General features: G+C 36.9%; 1 protein-coding gene across 1 annotated transcript in view; it reads right to left on the reverse strand.

Moving 5' to 3' along the window:
* The window catches only part of HS6ST3 (heparan sulfate 6-O-sulfotransferase 3), a 582522-nt gene that overhangs the window by 130138 nt on the left and 434549 nt on the right, over positions 1–17835 (reverse strand). The gene's annotated exons all lie outside the window — the stretch shown is intronic.

Genomic DNA, 17835 nt, shown 5'->3' on the forward strand with positions numbered 1-17835 from the left:
TTCTTATTATGCCCAAAGTCTTCCAATGAATTCGAATGCTCTCAAGGCCAGGACCTAGTCTCTTGGACATTTTGATCCCATTATTGGAACCCAGCAAATTCCAGATCCTTAAATGTTTGATAAATGAATGTCTGATGTCTACCTCAAAGAAAGAAATGGCAGAGAACAATCTGCTGCATACAGCACGGTTGCCACAGTAACCAGTGGGTGACCTCCGTGAAAGAAGGTGTCTGTGGGGGCAGAAAACTAGGGAAAAACAACATTTCAAGTGAGTTCCTTACAGGAAAACAAAAAGAAAGCACACTCCAGAGACTAGTGAGCCCCATAAGCTAAAGGATAAACTGTCTCTGGCTCTGCCTTGCAGTGATTGCTGAGGAAGGCTGGGGTTTGAAGGTTCCAGTGGGTGTGGCTGGGAGGAAGGATGGGAGTGGTAAGCAAAGGTTCCCTGGTCCTGTCTCTTGGGGTGAGGCAGGTGGTGATGCTGCAGTGGGCTTTAAACAAGCCTCCTTAGAGCTTTTTAAGGAGATGCTCATGTTTCTCATCATTAATTAATTAATTAGTTAACTAGCTCAGCCATTGGTCAACTTTTGACTATTGTATTAAGATGCTGGGATGTGAGCATCCTGTACATACTATTAAGATGCTGAGAACCCAGACCTAAGTGATGGTCCTCTCCAACAGCCTGATACTGGAACAGGTTGATAACTGAAGATTATATTCACATGGAAGTGAAATCACAAGCACAGAAGAACTTGCTAGATGGGTGAGGGTGTGGCACTGACTCCCTTGGTCCCTCCAGGAGTAACTTCTTTGTCCTATGACCAGTGGAGAAGATAGATGTAATTTTCCACACTCAGGGTGAGTTTGGGGTTGACATTTTAATAAATTGTTTTATAAATAACAAAAGCATACATCTGAAATTGTTTTCTTCATTCCCTCTTCCTAATGCTGTGAAGGCTGCATGAGTAGCTGAATTGATAAGAAAAATAAATAAATGATGAAGTGCACAGTGTGGTTATTAGTAGGTGCACAGTTAATGAGGTAAATCAGAATCTGAATCAAAGCAACTCGATTCTGAATTGTCAATTCTTCACATTGGTTTTGAGCTCAGAAGGCCAGACTTGCTTTTATCTCCAGTATAGCCAGAAAGTAACAATACTGTATTATAAATAGGAGTACTACCAAATACTGTAGGCCCAAGTCCTAAAAAAAACTTCTCTACGTTAGAGAACTCAGTGTGAAACAATAAATATTTTGACCAAGTACAATATTCACTTAAATTTGAAATGAGATTTATGTGAGTCTAGTATGACTCAACTTCTCAAGGAGAGAAAAGAGATGTGATCAAATATTTACAACACAAAGTCATACGACATACAAGAGAACGGAGTGCAAAGTGATATGGGCACCGACTTGCTAATAATATCCTGAAAATAAATCTCTTTTGAAAAGATACGCAGCACAGAGAATGAAAATGACATATAACCTCTCTCACTTTAATTTTTCTTGAACAACAACAAAACAGTGTGCTATAGATGCACACACACATACACCCACACGTATATACACATACATGCCTCAATGAAATTTGAAATGCCAGGGAAGACTCATAATAACCACGGTAGAAAAACCAGCCATTTACATCTTATTTAACAGAGAGGCTTTCGATCCAGCCCAATGCCACATCTGCTGACAAAAAGTAGGGGAGACACAAAGCCAATTAAAATGTAATCAACAGAAATCTGACTCATTCATCTCCCCTTTCAATGCTATTTCTCATCTTACATTTTATTTTATCTTTATTGATAGAGAACAGCTATACTATCACAATGCAAACCAACTCAAACAACCTGCTTTAATACAGAGAACTCTGACCCTCAAAAGACAACATAGATGTTCTTGTACTTTACTTCCATATAATGTCATCTAAGACCCAACTGATGCGATGAGCAACTTTGTCCTTTAATCTGAAAATTTCCCCAACCATCCATGTAGGTGACCCATGCCCTAGCTCGCAGATCTCCTGCATGCGTCAGGATGCAGGATTTGACATAAGGCAAATATAAAGCCACCTCGTCTCTACCGCCTGTGACCTGGACCCTCCTTCCATTTGTAGTTCACTTGGAGAGATTTTCTAAGGAAGAAAACCTGCTGAATGCCACACCTAAGGAGAGGGTGCTGGAAGAACCAAAATAACTTTTTGAGGAACAAATCACCGTCATCTAAATTACTCCTCTGACAGCGTAAGGGATCTGACAGATGAAAGGGAAGAGAGGGTGTCATTTATCTTGGCTTCACAAGACTTGTCAACTTTTCTTGGTCTTTTCTGAAGAACACAATCATAAATAATTTAGAAAATTATGACTTAGACCTCAAAAACGTTCAGGTAGACAACCACAACCTGGGAAGGGGGACTTGAAAAAAAACATAGTTCTCTGAGTCTCTTAGGGGAGGAATGAGAGTCATAAAGCAGTTTATCAGGGAAATCTACTGAGCCTGGCACTACCTACCATTGATAGGAGGAATTCATGTTTTGCATAATTTGACTTTAATTCAGGAAGCACACGTTTGTTTGGTGGAACTGTCATGAGGTTGAATATTGCACTGGGCATGTCACTAGGGTGTCTGCACCCTAAGAGCTGGTTTCTGGCTCAAACAGCTCTGCCCCTACAGAGCCTCTGAGAGTTGAATTCTGTCCCTCTCCAAAGTTTAGAAGTTGAATTCCTAACCCCCAGTAGCTAAGAATGTGACTGCATTTTGGAGACAAGAGTCTTTAAAGAGGTAATTAAAGTAAAATGAGGTGGGCTCTCAACCAATATGACTGGTGTCCTTCTAGGAAATTCAAACACAGGCACATACAAGTGGATGAAAATGTGAAACGCAGGGAGAAGATGGCCATCGACCAGCCAAGGAGAGAGGCCTGCAATGGATCCTTCCCTTACAGTTCTCTGAAGGAACTAACCCTACCAACACCTTGATCTTGGACTTCCAGCCTCTACAACTGTGAGAAAATGAATTTCTGTCATTTAAGCCACCCAGTCTGTGGTACTTTTGTTACAGCAGCCCTAGCAAACTCACACAAGGCCCTTGGTGCACAGGTGGCTCTTACTGGACCGGGAATTACAGCAAGTGACACAAGGGTCTCTCGCGGTTAAGCTAACCTGAGCCCGTGAGGTGGCCAAGAGCACAGCTCTCTGCCCAGCTAGGCAATGACAGCGAGCTACCCAACCAGGCTGGCTTGCAACAGCATTCACCTGGTGGATACAGAGGACTGACAGTCAAAATCTAAACAGGGTGAAGGTGCACACAGACAACAGTGACAGCCCTGGGAGAGACCACGTGAGCTATCAGTGAAAACCAGAAAGAAGTCACTCCTTCCAGGGCCTTCAGACTGATTCCCAAATCCGATTCCAACCCTCATTTAGTCATACAATGACCTCTCCTGCCTCACTTTTTCTTTCCTTTCCCCCTTTTTTCACTTTCCATAGTTTATTTATTTATGGTGAGAATATTTAAGTTCTACTCTCTTAGCAAAATTTAATTATACAATACAGTGTGATCAACTATAGCCACCATGTTATACCTTAGATCCTCAGACCTTACGCATCTTATAGGTGAAAATTTGCACCCTTTTCCCACCTCTCCCTCCTCCCAGAACTTGGCTACCATCATTCTACTCTATTTCCATGAGTCTGATGTTTTTCAAAATTTTACATATAAATAAGATTATATGGTATTTTTCTTTCACTATCTGACTCATTTCACTTAGCATAATGCCATCCATGCTGTCACCAATGGCAGGATCTCCTTCTTCAGTATGGCTGAATAATACTCCAGTGTGTATAAATATACCACATTCTCCTTGTCCGTTTATCTGACAGTGTGCACTGAGGTGTTTTCCGGGTCTGGGCTACTGTGAATAATACTGCTGCAATGAACATGAGAGTGCAGATATCCTTTCAAGATAGTGATTTCATTTCCTTTGGATATATACCTAAACGTGGGATTGCTGGCTCATATGGTCATTCTGTTTCATATTTGGCGGAACCTCTGTAATGTTTTACACAGTGTCTGCACCAGTTTACATTCCCACCAGTAGTGCACAAGGGTTCCCATTTTCCCACATCCTTGCCAGCATTTGTTATCTCTTGTCTGTTTGATAGTGTCAACCCTGACAGCTGTAAGGTGATATTTCAGTGTGGTTTTAATTTGCATCTCCCTGATGATTAGTGATGTCGAGCACCTTTTCTTAAAACACTTTTGTGTAACTCGATGTCCTGAGACACTTGATCTTACATTGTTTTGAAATGGGGAAAAAACTGTTATTCAAATGATAGAAGGACAAACTTACAAATTGGAAATGAAATTTACTTTGGGGAGAGACAATTCTTTACTTGAAAAGAAATCTTTTTTCTCTTCAGAAAAGTGGGACCTTTCCTTCTGCAAATATGAAACAGTTCCTGCCCATTTTACCGTTTTATTCTTGAGGAAGCCCCATACTCAGTGAAATAACCCAAATGTCCCCACTTTTTTTCAGAATGAAATAAAAAATATACCTTTTAGTATTGGAAATTGAGTATAAAAATATATTTATTTATTTATTATAGCATATATATTTATAATATAGTGATGAATTATTCCCCCTAAAATTTGGAAAATATAGTTCTTGATTTTCTCAAATCTGGATTTAGCTTTAGATTTAGGAAGATCTAAGATTATATAATTACATTTAAACCTAAAATTTCAATTTCTACTAGTGTGTATCTGTGTGTATGTTGATCTTTTGTTTGCATTCTTGTCCAAGCATTGGCTTCCCAGGTACCAGGAGTGGAGACTGAACTACAATAAAGGCGTGCAGCCCTGGACTTTTCTTCATCTTACCCCAGAAGAAAGGCTAGACATGGTGCAGCCAAAGCTGGAATGGATTATTCAGATGCTACATTTACTGTTATTTCAGACTAAGGTTAAGCATGGCAAGTTGAATCCATGCTTTTATCTCTGTCTTCTCCTGGAACATAACATTTGGCAGGGGGCAGTGATTAGGCTTGTTTATTTACCAATTTTTTAAATGGAGATACTGGGGATTGAACCCAGGACATCGTACAAATATAGAAATAGAACAGTTCAGTATTTTATTTAATGAACCAAATCTCTCAGCTTCCTCCCTCTGTACCCATAATATGTGACTTCTATCCAATAACCATAGATGAACTCTCCCTGGATGGATCTAGGATCAACACTCATATTGGATACAATCCCCTCCCTGGCAGTGCCTTGTTCTCTAGTGTCACCATTTCTCTCTGCTACGGAATTATTTCCACTAGTATACATTCTTGTTGTAGATTGTATTCTTTAAAAAAAATTTATTCTTGATCTCCCATTCCCTTCTGCTATCATCCTGTTCTCTGTTCCTCTTTATATTAAATACCCTGAAAAGGATGTCTGTATTCAGTAGCTTTGCTTTTCATCCACTGCTCTGTCTTAGATTTACCTCAAATAGACTTTGCCCCTATTACTCCTCTAAAAATGGCTTTGCCAAGGCCAACAAGGACCTCCTCTTACTCAACCCCCTGGGCAGCATTAAACATAGCAGGCTGCTCCCATCTTCTGAAAGCATTTTCCTTATATGGTTTCTGGGACACTTCGTTCTTCCAATTTTTCTGTTTCATCTCTGGCCTCACTTCTTCTGAGTCCTCTCTGCTGGCTCATCCCCCTCTTTTCAGACCTCAAAAAGCCAAAATACCTCAAGGGCTCAGTTTTTTTCTATATTAACTTCATTTTCTACATTTACTTCCTCAGTTGATCTCATACAGTCCCATAGCTTTGAGAATAACCTAAAAAGTGATGGCTCTCAAATTTAAATCTCTAGCCTCAGTTTGCTTTCCCAATCCTACATCGGTGTATTCTGTGCTACTTAAGGCTCAATTTTTTGCTCCTCCTCCCAACCCCACTGCTCTCCCCTGTCTTCGGGAACTGCAGCACCGTTGGCTAAGTCAGTGTAACAGCTACAATGACAATCTTCTACTACTTTTGCCTTAAAACAAAGTCTTTGCTATGTACTTCTTATATTAGAGAATTTTCAATATTTTAAGATAATATCCCTTTCAGAGCAAGATCCAGAGCAAAAATAGTGATATGAATATAATTCTTTAAGCGTTAAAGAGAAGAAAAAAGCTTACTTCTACCCAAGTATAGGAGTCGAAGAACCATCAAATCAGGCGTGTCCTCCAGTTACCAAATCTCCAGAAACTAAATAAGAAGATACAGACTCAAACCATTGCTGGAGAGACTAAGAGAGGCATGAGAGAGTTTTCTGGATGTGAGTCCAGATGGGTCTTAACTAGAAATTGGCCACTAGGAAGGAGAGTCACATTGTCCCTCCAAGCACTTACAAGACCTTGGTGGTCAACAATCTGTTGTGGAAGATTTCAAGACAACATGTCCTCTCGGCAGAGAGACAGAAGATCCAATGATCACCTGAGGGCCCAAATAACACCTAGATTCACGTGCACCATTACATTACCACCATGCTTTGGCGACACAGTGCAGTAAACATATAACATTAAATCAGTCACCATCTGGAGCTTTCTTGGCCTAGGCAAACCCAGTAGCCATACAGGGTTTATACCCAAAGAGTTATTCACATACATGTGTGCCCCCAGCATAGTATTTTATTTTATTTTATTTTATTTTATTTTATTTATTTTACTTTATTTATTTATTTTATTTTATTTTATTTTATTTTATTTTATTTATTTATTTTATTATTTTAATATATAGTGCCCTTCAAGTTTCCTTTTAAGTCTACCACAAATAACAGGTTTTAGCACATCAGGTGATATTTTGCTTCCTGAAGCATTTAAATTAATTTTCTATTACCAATGCAAATGTGTACTTTTCAATTTACCTGCTGCACAATAAAACCTAATTTAAAGCAATTAATGTTCATTAATGGCCCCATCTGCATGTTTATCGCTTTATCTTTAAATACTTCAGACATGGTATCCATATTTTATAGCTCACTTCTTATCAGCAAGAATTCTTATCCTGAAGGGTTCCTGAAGGGTAAGTGTAAGACTAATGTGCCAGTATCTCATTTCTCTGTAAGAAAACTACGTTGCTTTTAAAGTTTTTTTTTGGAAAAATCTAGATGAACAGGTTGCATCTGCATTATACCAAATGAAACTAATCCAAGAAAAAAAAAGTTTGTACCGTGTGCTTAGCTCCCTTCATCGTCTTTTTTACCCCCCGGAACTGGTGTGGCTGAGCAGTGACTGTGCACTGGCCAGTCCTGCAGCCCCCGACAGGATTTCTCCAGGAATGGATGAAGTGTAGCACCAGCAGCACCGTGAGGTTTTCCCACCCTGCCCCCTTCAGTAGGTCCATGACTTGTAGGCGACTGAGGGGGTAGGCGGAGGGTCTTATGATGTCACAGAGCATTCTGAGCATGCACCTTATCATCAAACAGGCATCGCTTTGCAATTTATTAGTGTTAGTTGTGTGCACTTGAGGACACTGTCTAACCTCTCTGAGCGTCTGTTTTCTCATTCTGCCTGATCAGGTTTTTCTCTGGACTGAATAGTTGTCATGATTAAGAGGGTAGTCTCCCCTGGTCCAAGCTTCCTGGGTTCAAATCCTGACTTCCCCTTTCCCCTGCTGGGGGAGTGTGTGAGACCTCTCTGTATCTCAGGTTTCTCACCTGCAAAATGGGCATCATGACAGTATCTGCAAAATGGGCATCTAAGGGTTCTTGTGAAAATTTAAGTGAATTAATACCTATAAAGAGCTTAAAACAGAGCTTAGCAAATAGTAAAGACTTGGTGAACATTAGGAAAAAATTAAAAACAGTAGGTACTTTGGAAACAACTGCTATTTTTTTTTTTTATTAAAGGCTTTTCCCTAAAGTCACAGTCTGTGGTGCAAAAATGTGGCTTCTGGGCTGAGAGACAAGAATCCTGGCACATGGGCACATCCAGGTGGCTGGTCTCACCACCCCCGGTCCATCCTAGAGGAAGGCACAGTAAGTACCTCTTCTGTGACACTATTATGTCGAAAACCCTGACAGCTAAATGCATATATAATTCTTGAAAGAGAAAGAGAGAGAAGAAAAAAAAAAAACAGAAAAAAATGTTAGAAGTAAATAATATGTTTACACCATTGTCAGAAGAAGAGCAAATGAGTTTGGATGGGATGTTTTATAATGTTGCTTAACCACGATAACCCATCTGATTTCTCTATTCTTAAGAAAAGAAGTTAATAAATGTTTCCACACGTGTGAGTTCAATGAAATTTACATTTATAAGTCATTATCATTTTGGTGGAAGGCAAAATGATGTTCAGCCTGTCATTGGAGGGGCAGATGGAGATGGAGTTTAGGACGTTGACACACTAACTGACAGAAATGAGTAAAATTTACGTTCCAACCAACATAATGGCAAGCAATTATCTCTGAACTAGGATAACAAATGTGCTTTTTTATCCTCAGAAAGTTGACATGCATTATAGAAGTTTCCAGAAGGCATACTTTCTGCAAAGAAGCAACTGCTTCTGTATTCAACATTTAGTTCAAGAGTTTTAGTTGGATACTGACCCTTTCAGAAGATTTTGTTACAAATTTAAGTTAGACATTAAGAGAATAGAAAAATCTACCTGAAGTTGCCCACTACTTTCTGCTATCTGTTTCTCTGTTTAAATAGTGCCTTACAAATGTACTTTGACTTCATATTCAATACCGTTAACAGATTTTGGCTTTAGCAAAATATAAATTGCTTTATGCACAATCCATAGTCATACTATTTTATGAGTGTCATAAATAAAACAAATAAAAGTGAGAATTTAGTGTTTATCATGGTTTAAAAGACTATCTTAGCATGAGAAAGACGTTTTTGATTCCATGATTAAGTGACATCCTACATAACAAAAAAATTGGTAAATACACTGGTATAATTCATCACAGATGATGTTATATAATTAAAATGTATTAATATAAAAACTAAAAGACAATTTAAACATCTTATAGTGTGAATTTTGAATGTTTTGACTCATAAATTTATTCTGCATAAAAAAGCAACCAAACTACATGTACTGTCCTACCTACAAATTAGATATCTTGAAACATGATGAAATATTTATGCCAATGACTTTCACTTCTTTTCATGAAGGTATAAAATATAACTACAATTTGAAAAAAAAGTAAAATTTTGAAAATTAAATCACACAGGAAGTCCAGAAATATGCATCCACAGCCTGTTAGAAATGGAAATGATCATAGTTATTTAGTTCAAATCTCTTATTTTAGAAATAAAGAAGCTAAAAGTGTTGCTGTAACATTCTAACGGTGGCATTAAATAATAGCAATGGTAAAGAAAAAAATGAAAATATCTTCAGCCCTTTGAAAAATTAACTGTAACTATTTTAATAGTATTAAAATCTTAATTTAACAAAAATACTGGAAGAAGCGCACACCAGAAAAAAAAATCAGCATGAATGTGATGTAGTTCAATGAAATGATGATAGCCCTGTCAGATCAAAGAAAAGAGCCAAAGAAAGGTATAAGAAGAAAAGAAATAACATTGATCACTTGCTATATACCAACATCACAGTAACATCACTTATTCAAAAAGACTTAGTCTAGAATCTGTCTTAAGAGAGTGTTATGTAAAGTATTAAATTATCCATGTGGTTTAGTAAGACCATACTGTACTCTCAGATCTTCAGAATGGTCCTATCACTTACTGTTGACAACCACACCATAGCATGAAGTCAGTGGCAGAACTGGGATTCAAATCAGACCTGTCTGGTCCAAAACCCAAGCAACTCTCATACATTTGGCCTCAAGATAGTTGTACATTTCTCTTCTGGGAATTCTTTCCCCACTCCCTTATCCTAAATCTTCAACTGCTTGTTGACTCCTATTCATCCTTCACAATTCATTTTAACTGCAACTTTTTTGGTGAACTATGCCTGGAGCTTCTATTATATGTTCTCTTAGTAGTCTCTTATTTTTTCCTTTGTTTACTTATTAAAGTTATTAATTCATCTTCCAATTATTTTTAACTACTGTTTCTCTACCAGACTGTACACTCAAGCGGGGTCATTTCTTTCTTGTTGACCTTCATGTCTACAACCCCTAGGAGAGTACACGGCACATTGTAGGCTTTCAATAAAAACTTGTTGGATACATCAATTAATGCAAGAATGGATAACTGAAGACTGAAAAGGAGCTTTGGATTGGCGAATATTTTTGTTCAGTTTTGTTTATTAATGATAGAATGTAATGAGATCCCTGAGGATTTCAAAGAATTTGATCCAGAGAACAGAAGCAAGAGTTGCCCAAGAAAAGGAGAAGGAACAATTTTGATGCTGTGGTAGAAATCTGACGGTAAGATTATTGTAGATGCAGAAATATTTTCAAAAAAAGGAGATCCCTTCATAGACGTTCTAGTCTCTGTAAAGTGGGAGGTGGTAGTCACATGTGAGAATGAGTGACTGGACAGAGATGGGGTTTTGAAGAGCTTAGTGAAGAGAATGGGAGAAGGTTACTGAGAGACACAACTGCCAGGAAGCATCAAACATTCAGCCAGAGTTAGAGACCATGCATCTTTAATGTCACCAATCTACGCTGGCTTGGGTAGTATTTCCTGCCGCACGGTTCTGCAACAAGGATCTTGAAGACAGATGGTTAGACTCAGTATAAAGAAGATGACGGTGATGATGATGATGATGACGACACTGATTCACTGTTACTCTGCCAAGCACTGTGAAAAGTGGTTTTCATGAATTGCTTCATTTCTTACAGACGCATAAAATGTTGTGCATACCCATTTTTCACAGATGAGAATACTGAGGCTTCTTTTGTACACAGCTTTTATTAATGTACATTTTACATAGCATAAAATTCACCCATTGCATGTGTAGAATTAAATAATTTTTAATAAATGTATGGAGTTGGCAACCATCACCACAAGGCAGTTTTAGAACATAGATGCAAACTCCTTGACAAATATTAACAAAACAAATTCAGTAGCATGTAAAAGGGATTACATACCATGAGCATGTGGGATTTATCTTAGGAATGCAAAACTGGTTTTATATCTGAAAATCAGCCAATGTAATAACCACATAAATAGAATAAGGAACAGAAATCATATGACTATCTTGATAGACACAGAAAACACATTTGACATATACATTTCTGGTGGGGATATATACTAGTACATCTACTTAAGAAAACATTTTGGCAGTTTCCTAAAAACCTACGTAAACTTACCACACAGTTTTGCAATTCCAAATTCTACTTCTAGGAATCTACTCAAGAAAACTAAAAATGTCCACACAAAGAATTGTACGTGAATGTTCACAGCAGCATTATTCATAATAGTCCAAAACTGGAAACAATTAAAATGCCATGAATTTCAAAATGTGGTGTAGCCATATAATTAAATGCTACTCAGCAATAAAAAAGGAATGAAATACCGATACATACTACAGCATGAATGGACCACAAAATCATTATCCTAAGTGAAAGAAGCCACACACACAAAAAAACAAACCTCTATATTCTTTGATTCCAATTATATGAGATGTCCAGAAAAGGCAAATTTATTGAGACAGATAGTGCCTCAGTGGTTGCCTGGGTTGGGGGTTAAAGCAGGATTGAGTGCAAACAGACTCAAGGGAATGTTGTGGAGTAATGGAAATGTTCTAAAACTGCCTTGTGGTGATGGTTGCCAACTCCATACATTTATTAAAAATTATTTAATTCTACACATGCAATGGGTTAATTTTATGCTATGTAAAATGTACATTAATAAAGCTGTGTACAAAAGAAGCCTCAGTATTCTCATCTGTGAAAAATGGGTATGCACAACATTTTATGCGTCTGTAAGAAATGAAGCAATTCATGAAAACCACTTTTCACAGTGCTTGGCAGAGTAACAGTGAATCAGTGTCGTCATCATCATCATCATCACCGTCATCTTCTTTATACTGAGTCTAACCATCTGTCTTCAAGATCCTTGTTGCAGAACCGTGCGGCAGGAAATACTACCCAAGCCAGCGTAGATTGGTGACATTAAAGATGCATGGTCTCTAACTCTGGCTGAATGTTTGATGCTTCCTGGCAGTTGTGTCTCTCAGTAACCTTCTCCCATTCTCTTCACTAAGCTCTTCAAAACCCCATCTCTGTCCAGTCACTCATTCTCACGTGTGACTACCACCTCCCACTTTACAGAGACTAGAACGTCTATGAAGGGATCTCCTTTGAAAATATTTCTGCATCTACAATAATCTTACCATCAGATTTCTACCACAGCATCAGAATTGTTCCTTCTCCTTTTCTTGGGGGGTCTATAGTTTTCTCTTCTTGTGATGTTTTATCTGGCTTTGGTATCAGAGTAATTCTGGGCTGAAAAAAATGAGCTGGGAAGTGTTCCTTTTCCGTCCATTTTCTCAGTTGTAAAAACTGATATTTCATCTTTAAATATTTGATGGCATGCCTTAATTAAGACATGAGAGCCTGGGCTTTTGTTTGTAGGAAGATTTTTAAATTACTAATTAAATTTCTTTACTTGTTCTGGTCTTTTCCAATTTTCTATTTCTTCTTGAATCCATTTTGGTAATTTGTAAACAAAATTATTTCCTTCCTTCTGCTTACTTTGGATTTAGTTTGCTCTTTTATCCCCCAGATTTTAAAGGTGAAAATTTAGGTTGTTGGGATTGGAAACTTTCTTTTTTGGTGTCATAAATATTTAAAGTCATAAATTTCCCTGTACACATTACTTTATTTGTATTCTATAATTTTCATCTGTTTTATTTTAGTTTTTATTCAACTCGAAACAACTTTTGATTCTCCTTTGATTTCTTCTTTGACTCATGGATTATTTAGAAGTGCATTAGTACCCAAGTATTTGGTGCAGATTTCTTTCTGTTGTGGATCTCCAATTTAATTTTGTTGTGTTTAGAAAACGTATGTTGCATGATTTCAGTTTTTTAAAAATGTACTGAGAATTATTGCATGGCCCAGCATGTAATCCATTGTGAAGAATATTTCATTCTAAAGATGTCTATTCTGCAGTCCTTGAGTGAAATGTGCAATAATATCAATTAAGTACCATTGGTTGATAATGTTGTTCAGCCTTTTATATGCTTGCTTTTTTTTTTATTGAGTTACTTATTATATCAGTTATTGAAATGGAGAATTGAAATCCCCATTATTTCTTTGTCTATTTCTCCTTTCAATTCTGTTAATTTTTGCTTCAAGCATTTGGGTTTCTGTTATTAGGTGCATATACATTTATAATTGTTATGTCTTTCTAATGGATTGACACTTTTAATATTATGAAATGTCTTTGTTTCTAATAATACTAAGTTTTATTTTGTTTGATATTATCCAGATCCATTATTGTTACTGTCTCATGGTGTATCTTTTCCAACCTATACTTTCAAGCTCTTTGTGTCTTTGCATCTAAGTCGCATCTCTTCCAGACAGCATAGACATCACAAAACACCAAAGAAAACTGATTTTTCCTCCTTAATTAGCACCTTGGGGTTTAAATTACAAAGCTAATAAAGACACCATCTACCCTAACCAAGCAATTGTAAGAGTAGGTAATGAGACACAGAAGCTTTAACAGTGTATTGTTAGGAAAATTTGCATACTTTTTCTTTTGGGTTGCTCTACAATTTGGAATTAAATGTTTAAACGGTTCTAGGGGACCAGAGATGGATGATTTTGAGTTTCTCAGTCACTTTTTGTCTTCTTTCACTGTGGTTTTGATGGCTTCAGATACCCTATTATTTCTAAAAATGCAAGGAAAACTTAAAAACATTTCAATATTTCTAGCTTAATACTCCTTCACTGAAACTGAAGGAGAATGCACTTTTTTTTTCGTATTGCTTACTATATTATCAACCAAGTAAGTGACTAATGCCAATAGAGCAGGTGTTTGACGTCACCCTTAACAATTTCATGACTCTGTTGGGCACTGCACCTGTGAGTTATGACTCATTGCTTCTTTTCAGCCACAACATGTAGACATTTTGTCTTCTTCTTGCTCCCAATAACATATATTCTTCTCCCAAAGTTTATGCTTTCAAAACACATGTAATAATATACTGCATTGTCTGTGAATCCAATGGCATACAACTCCAATCATTAAAGTATTAGAAAAATACACTGGTCCCATGTCACTTACTTTGTTATTCTATCCACTGGCTGACATATACTAACAGGACACTGTGTTGACCAAAACGGTAGGACTGAGAACTAATCAGTGAGCAAAGTCTGAGGATCAACATCTTGGAATGAGCAAAGGTATACACATCTTTGTTGATCTCCACCTTGGGCAAGCTGAAGATGTCAATGTCATCATGTGTCCTGCAGACCTTTCTAGAATGTCTAAGAGGACCATCCTTCTGCAATGTCATTGTTGAAATTGCTAGTGTCCAGGCAGTGCATAATTATCAGACTCCAACTATGGTAAATTTATGAACTGTTTTATTCTCATCATTTTCCCAGTCTTTGAATTTGTGTCTGAGACATCTTCATTGCTTTTTGCAATCTAGGCAAGCAAGTCTACCTGCCATGCCTAATCAGGTGATGACAAGGAGCACCAGGGAAGTTCCTCTTAAAGCTTCAAAATCATTTATTTGATTAACTCAACAATTACAATTTAGGAAGGCTCCAAATTTGGAGCTAGGGCAACTACTTAATACTCAAAAGGTTACTACAATTTAAAGTTACTGAAGACTGGAGGTCTCTTCTGAATTAGAGGCTTATCCTAGATAAGATTTAAAAGATTTTATGTTTGTCTAGATCTAAAATGATTTTAGGTCTATCACATAAGCTAAAATGATTTTATGTTTGTCAAACATTATTTATCAATAACAAAAATGATTTATAACAATTTACATTTTTGAAAGCACCCCCATGTTCATTAATATGCTTTATTTTTACAATAATTCTGGGAGGTAAGTGTTATTAAACCAAAATTACAGCTGAGTCCTATTCTGTACAATTAACAAGTGGCAGAATCTTGATTGGAATTCAGTTCTTCTAAAGCTGTATTAATATACTTCACACTATACAACAGAGGTTCTCTTCATTAAAAATTTGATTGTCTTACTATTCTTACAACATTTGTATGGAACAAACATACATAATGTTTCAGTATATGTGAGAGAAAAAATAAATTTAATAATTGAGTTCAAAAGCCATAAGGGATTAAGTAAATTTTAGTGCATCTATAAATTAAATCCTGTCTATTAAAAGGTATTCTATTTAATATCTATTATCATGAGACTGTAACCATAGTATACAAGCAGAAAAAAATTTACAAGACTGTGTGTGAACAGAATAGACAGTCCAGAAATAGATGCACACATAGAGAGTAAATTGCTTTATGACAAAGATGCCAAAAATTCAGTAGGAAAGGATTATTTTCAAAAAATGATTCTGGAACAAATGGATATCTACACGAGAAAAAAATGAACTTTGCCCCATTATTTCACAACACATTTAAAAATTAACATAAAATGAACCATGAAATTTAGCATGAAAGAAAAAACCCATAAAATTTCTAGAAGAAAACAGAGTATCTTCATACCTTAGGGTAGAAAATTATTTCTTAATCACAACAAAAATTAATATACATCAAAGAAAAAATGATAAATTGTATTTCATTAAATTTAAGGATAAATTTCTAAAAAGACACAAAAAGAATGAAAAAAAAATCCAAGAATGAGAGAAGATATTTATACAGTTGTTCCTCGGTATCTACAGAGGACCCTCCATAGACACCAAAGTCCACAAATGCTCAAGTCCCTTAAATTAAATTGCCAGAGTACAGTCAACACTCCATATTGCATGGATACAGAGGGCCAACTCTAACAGGTATAGCCAACAAAATGCTTATATATAGTATATCTCAGCAATTCCTACAAATTATTAAGGAAAGAACTAACAAACCAATTTTTAAAAATTGGACCAAAAATTTAAACAGGCACTATACAAAAGAGAATATCCAAATGACACGTTAGAAAAAAAACAATATAATTATCAGTAAAATGCAAATTAAAATAACTATGCAATAACAATATATTCCCTTTAGAATAGCTAAATCCAAAAGACTGATGATACCACTTGCTGTCAAGAATGTGGAGAAACTGGAATATTCATATCTTGCTGGAGGAAGAAGAAATTGGTGCAACTACTTTGGAAAACTGTTTGCATTATCTATTAAAGCTACACGTATACCTTTACCCTGTGATCCAGCAATCACACGCCTAAGCATACACCCAAGAGAAACAAGTGCATATATCCACCAAAGGACATATGCAAGAATATTCACAGAAGTCTTACTCATAATACCCAAATATTTATCAATAGAAGAATAGATAAATTGTGGTGTAGAACAGAACAGTAGACAGGATTAAAATGTAACAAGTTAAAGACAGATGAAATAATGAGAATAAATCTCATAGACATTATGTTGAGAAGCCAAAAAAAAGTTCACATGCTATGATTCCATCTACATGAATGTCAAGAAGAGGCATAATTTTTATAGTCCTGATATTGAAGTGGGTGACAGTTATGCGTAACTGCAAAGTCAGGTGTTGTTTCAGTTTCCATGTGCTTCCTCAGGGCCAGTGCCTCTTAATTTTTATTCTGTTAAAGTCTGACTTCAGCTACTAACTATGGTGTGCTGCTTTTCGTTGACAGTTTTCTGGATGGTAACTTCGAATACTGAATTTCCACTGATTGAAACAAAGTTTTAGAACAGATACTCTCTCATCTTCCTCCCTTCACCTCTGTTCCCACATCTACGGCCAGGTGAGATTCTGAAAGACTGCACTGAATACTTTCTGGCATGACCATTGCCAGGCAGCTTCTTTCATGAGAGCTCTTTCTGCAAAAGTCTGCAAAACAGCATCTTTAAACCAGCACTCACATCAAAGCACTTTATCCTTATCATGTTTATAACTTTGCTTTGCAATAAATAAAGACAAGGAAAGAATATGTCTCTTTTTGTTTGTGCTGATTAAGTATTAGGGCTGGTTGGGGTTTACTTTTCTTCTTTTCTTGCTTGGCCATTGGAGGCATGTCTTAGAAGAAAAAGAAAACCACACAGACACACGTGTTTCTCTCTCTTTCTCTCTTTCTTTCACACACACACACACACACACACACACACGCACACACACACACACTCATACACACACACTTAAAAGAGGTCAGAATAATCCACTTGGCCATGACACATCAAGGTTTTGACCACCTGCACCCAGTGAAGAGGCATCCCAAATGTGGCTTTAAAGCAACCGTGAGACTGTTCTATGCACAATACACATAAAACCAGCCAGTCTGCTATGAAATTTAAGGTTTAGAACCCACCTAAAGCTTGGAGCTCAGGAACATCAGCCCTAGTTTCTCAGTACAGCCAGCTTGTTGGAGAATCCAACCAGGATCCCTCTGCCATCCTTTCTCTCCCCCCTTCCCCTTCCCCCATTCCACTACAGAGGGGCTCGGAGTGGAGCACCAGCTCAACCAAATAAAAAAGCTGTATTGCAGCCCTGTCCTTAAGCTCAAAACCTTGGCCCCAAATATACCTCTTCCATAGAACATCTTCTGGTTTCAATGCCTCTCCAGTTTCCTACTCCTTAGTTGCAAAGTGAGTAGAAGTTTGAAATATGGTCAGAACTAGTTCCAACAATGTATTTCTAGTCTATCTCTTTGAAGATGAGTTTACTATCTAATAACTTCTGGACCTGGACTTTTGATTTGTGGTAGGAATAAAATGAGGTTTCCCCTAATAAAAAAAAAGGTATGTGACATAA

Source organism: Camelus ferus, chromosome 14 (genome assembly GCF_009834535.1).
Source record: "Camelus ferus isolate YT-003-E chromosome 14, BCGSAC_Cfer_1.0, whole genome shotgun sequence".
NCBI classification, from domain to species: Eukaryota; Metazoa; Chordata; class Mammalia; order Artiodactyla; family Camelidae; genus Camelus; species Camelus ferus.